This window comes from Engraulis encrasicolus, chromosome 12, assembly GCF_034702125.1.
Source record: "Engraulis encrasicolus isolate BLACKSEA-1 chromosome 12, IST_EnEncr_1.0, whole genome shotgun sequence".
Classification (NCBI taxonomy): domain Eukaryota; kingdom Metazoa; phylum Chordata; class Actinopteri; order Clupeiformes; family Engraulidae; genus Engraulis; species Engraulis encrasicolus.
Window position 1 is genome coordinate 18,320,862 of NC_085868.1, and position 5,000 is coordinate 18,325,861.

Here is a 5,000-nt window from a genome sequence, read left to right on the forward strand (position 1 = left end):
GTGTTTTATAATGTGTACGGTACTACTGCGAAACCATTGGCCAAGCCGGGACAAATCAAAGCAAAAAGCCAGTGCTAGTGGAAGCTAAATTGTAAGGCAAGTCAAGGCAAGTTTATTTGTATAGCACATTTCATACACAAGTGCAACTCAATGTTCTTCACAAAAAAACCTGTATTTTGTCTGACAAAAAAAATCGTATTACACTTAAAACGTAAGCTGTCTACCAGACTGTGAAACTGTCTATTTTAGTTATTTATCTACCTGTCTACCTTTCTAGATGCAGTATGCCTTTCTATCTATCTATCTGTCTGTCTGTCTGTCTGTTTGTCCATATATCTATCTGTCTGTTACGGGCCTCCCACTCTGCACCTGTAGGCAGATATACACAAGCAGAAGTAGTAGTTTGAACCCTGCACATCCAAAAAACATATGACCTGGGAGCAGGACAACCAAAAAAGTTCGCTTTCAACCACGATTTTTTTGCTCCCAGTTTTTTTTTTTTCTTGCTCAACATTTCGGATGAACACCCTTCTGCAGACATCACGTGGTATTATATTTTTTTAAAAGTGGGGGCAAAAAAAATCCTAGGTGAAGTGGACTTTTTTCATCTCTATCGAGACACACGCATCCACAACAAATGAACAAACACATCCCAAAAAATTGCTTCTCTCCAGTCGAGTGTCATTATTCTGTGTCTTTTGTCCAAAACAAAAACAGCAGGAAGAAAATAATCAGCACCAGTTCTTAATACCCCTCTTCCCTCTTCTGTTCTTTCGTCATTGCGCGTATTGACTTATTTATTCGTGTCTTAGACTTAAGATTCTCTTTCTCTCCCACAGCCTGGTTTGGTCTGTTCAATGGCACTTCATGAAGGAGGCGGATACACCCCGTAGTGTCCATTGCATAGCCTTTAGGCTAAGATTATGCACATCAGAAATGTGCAGTATCATTTTGTTGATTTGCGTCTTTCATTATTATTTTTTTTCTTCATTGTGGTCTGGTTTGTTTGGCTCAATGAAAGGCTACATCCTTAAGGAGGCGGAAACACCCTGCAGTGTCCACCAAAGAGTCTTTATGCTAAGATTATTCACTTCATGAGAGTAAGAAGTATGACTAGATGTATGACGTTCATTATGTCTCAGTTATATCAAATCTTACCGTTTCTTTTATTTCAGATAAACAGTTTTTATCTCTTACCTGACATGTTTCAACAGTGAGACTTCCGTCTTCATCAGAGGGTCACATGGATGTTGAAGTGTGACATGCTTTAAAACAGGGATGGGGGGGGCATGCATGCTGTCTCACACCTGGACCACCATCCTGAAGCCATAACTCTAACAGCAGGAGGTGTGACCAGACTGTCAATGTTGTTGAAGGAGAGGATTGTGCACATCCCAGGGAAAGGTGCAGGACCAAGGCCAACTGTAGTTTTCAGAGTGAGAACTTAGAATCCTTTTTGTTGTATTTTGTTATTTCATGGCAGGATAACGTTTCGACCTCAACAGTCTTCTTCAGATTCTCCTCCTTTTCGCCTCAAATGTGGTCCTGTGGTTCATCAAACAAAGCGCTTTGCTGTGTTTGGAAGGTTTTGGGTCTTTTCAAGCCATGTGTCCAGTCATATTTTACGGACATCAGGCCTGGCAGCAGGCATCAGCTGACCTCAATGTCCAATGGGTGTCCTCGGAGATCACTATACATTCTGTAACACGTACTGGCCCAGACACGCTCTGACACGCATGCGCGCACACACAAGCACGCACATCAACAGATCCCTCAAAGCGCCTGTGCGTGCGTGCGTGCGTGCGTGCGTGCGTGTGTGTGTTTCAACCTTGGCACAGCATGAACAAAAGAAGCCAAGGCTGTGATAAACCCTCCCAGTCCCATCCCACACAGTTGGCCCTAGCCCGCTTCTCTCTCTCTCTCTCTCTCTCTCTCTCTCTCTCTCTCTCTCTCTCTCTCTCTCTCTCTCTCTCTCTCTCCATCTCTGATTTTCTTTTTTCTTTCTTTTTTTCTTCTTCAAGCTTGTTTCCAATTTTAGTGTTACAGTGTGTGTCTGTGTGTGTGTGTGTGCGTTTGTGTGCATGCGTGCGGGCATGAGTGACTTTGTCTGTGTGTCTCTCTTTTTTCTCTCCTTCTCTGGTGACCTACAGAGAGTTGTCATGCTTGGCGGTGGTGGTGGAGGCTATCGCAGAGGGGATCTTTACCGCTTCGCTAAGCTCGTGCTAATGGCCCCTGTTGCGCCATTCCCAAACGCTTCATTAGCCCTGAACCTAGCTAGCTAGCGGCGGCGCTGTGCAAGGGGTGGTGTTAGCCAGACACATCGAAGCATGGGGGCTTTACCGCCACAGATGAGATGAGAGGGAGAGAGAGAGAGAGAGAGAGAGAGAGAGAGAGAGAGAGAGAGAGGGAGAGATGAGCATGGTTTTGATTGAATCTAGCCTCAAAGCCCCGTTGTTTTGTTTTCCTCCCACCCCGCTCCATCCCAGATGTGTCTTTCTTTCTGTCTTTCTCTCTCTCTCTCTCTCTCGCTCTCTCTCTAAGATGTTATCCCCCTTTAACTGATATACAGTAAGGCTCAGAGGAGACATTGAAAGCTCAGTACTCTCCTAACAGCGATGTTCTTGACTGTCCTCACAGCTCTGCAACTGCCCTCTCATCTGATGGGGGTGGGCATGTTGTGGGGAGTAGCGAAGACAAAACAAACAATAATGCTGACCTAGGGGGTATTTGCTATTCATTATTTAACATTCAGCTTCTTGACTCAATAGCGCCTGTCATTGTCCAGTTACAGTACTACAGAATTTGTGTGTTCTGTGTCATTTAGGATGAGTTTCATATACACTACCGTTCAAAAGTTTGGGGTCACCTTCATTTTTCCAGTTATTTGTTTGCAATTCAAGTCGCAAACATCTTTTAACTAGAACGGGCACTCGGTAGAGCGCAAACCTTCGCCTACGTCACTTATTTTTTTCTGGCCATCTTCAGAGTGTGGGGCATAACATTCTCCAAATTTTGGTGTTAGTCTCATTTAAATCGGACCGGAATATCGTAATATTACATTTTTTGGCCCATTCTTGACCTCTTATTCAGTTCAGCATGCACACATTGTTCTGGCATATAGTGCTTGGCAAAGAAAAACGTTTTTGACCTTTTTGTGACCTTGACCTTGACCTTTGACCCAATCACTACCAAAAACGAATCGATTGTTCCTTGGGTCATGACCAATCATCCCACTAAATTTCATAAAAATCGGCTCAATTTACGTTTTTGACCTTTTCGTGACCTTGACCTTGACATTTGACCCAATCACTCCCAAAAACTAATCATGACCAATCATCCCACTAAATTTCATAAAAATCGGCTCAGTTTTGTCTGAGTTATACGAAGTACAAACAAACAAACATATTCACAACTAAATAAATAAATAAATACACAGCGGTCAAAACATAACCTTCGCCGACTTTGTCTCGGCGAAGGTAAATAGCTTGAATTGGAATAAGTAAGGGATAATTGACGACGCGGTGTGCGTATAACAGGAAAAATAATGCACACCTAGGTGGTGATGCGGCCACGATGCGAAGCGGACTGCATTATTTATCTTGTTATACGCACACTGTGAAGTCAATTATCCCGGTTGCCACGCTGTCTAAAATGTATTTGAGGAATCATTTTGATGGTTTAATGGCTAAAACAAATATTTTCTGTAGAACTACTTCCTTCCGCCACAAGAACCTTCTTTTCATAACTTTCTGGCGAACTGCCGTTACTAGTTCTAAATTGGAGGTTGCTATGGCCAAGACACCGTTGTTAATTCTATCGCATTCCGTTGTCAAGTCAAGAGTCAGTCGTTAATTCTATCGCATTTGGTTGTCAAGTCAGTCGCCCCAATGTTCTACCCGTCCTTGCCCACTAGATCAGTGGTTCCCAAACTTTTTTTCCCTGCGCACCCCCTTGTACATTTCAATGAAGTTCGCGCACCCCCTAAGCGAATATTTTGGTGTGCTGATGGCAGCGCAAGTATGGATTCACTGCTCATTCACTGCATATTAAGCACAGTCGTTTTTGGGGAATCCTCTTTTCCAATAGCCTTGGAATTAAACTACACTTCAGATGGACCCTTCTAGCATACAATGCACCATACAATAAAAACTACCATATCCGCCAATGTTCTATTCAGCTCGCGCACCCCCTTAAGGCAGGCCCCCCAGGGGTGCATGCACCCCCAGGGGTGCATGCACCCCAGTTTGGGAAACCCTGCACTAGATTATGCTGCTGGTAGGCCCTATGATGATTCCATTTCCTGCAAATTTACGTTATATCTTGTTTTTTACCCTGTGAGACCAAAGGCAATTTTCATGCTTGCATGATAATAAAGTATAATCTAATCTAATCCTGCTCAACAGAACCTCCATCGACACCAACACAGCAGGTACAGTACCACCTCACAACACCTATAGCTTAAAGGTGCACTGTGTAGGATGGTGGCCAGAGTAGGTATTGCAACTATGCTGCCCTTCCTTCCTTGCTTGCTTCATTCATTCCTTCCCTCCTTTTTTTTCATCTTTCCTCCTTCCCTCCTTCCCTCCCTTGCTTCCTCTCTTCCTTCCTTCCTTTCCTTCCTTCCTTCCTTCCTTCCTTCCTTCCTTCCTTCCTTCCTTCCTTCCTTCCTTCCTTCCTTCCTTCCTTCCTTCCTTCCTCTCTCCCCCTCTTCCTTCTTTTTTGTCCATTCCTCCTTTCCTCTTACCTCCATTCCTTTCCTCATCTTTCTCCATCCCTCCATTCCTACCTTACCTGTTCCACTGTGAAATCTGTTGCTAGGGGGCGGAGCCATAGGGGGGACAAGCAGGGCATTTATTAGTGTTGGGGGCCTTATTGTGACCATGGCAGTGTGTATGGAGGGGCCCTATAGATGGTGTGCCCTGGGGCCCTGTGTGCAATTGTTCCGCCACTGTGTGATGCTATGTCTCCTTCTGCTGACTTTGGGTAAAACTCTCAACTCT

General features: G+C 44.3%; 1 pseudogene; it reads left to right on the forward strand.

Moving 5' to 3' along the window:
• The window catches only part of LOC134460381 (low-density lipoprotein receptor-related protein 1B-like), a 372,315-nt pseudogene that overhangs the window by 328,405 nt on the left and 38,910 nt on the right, over positions 1-5,000 (forward strand).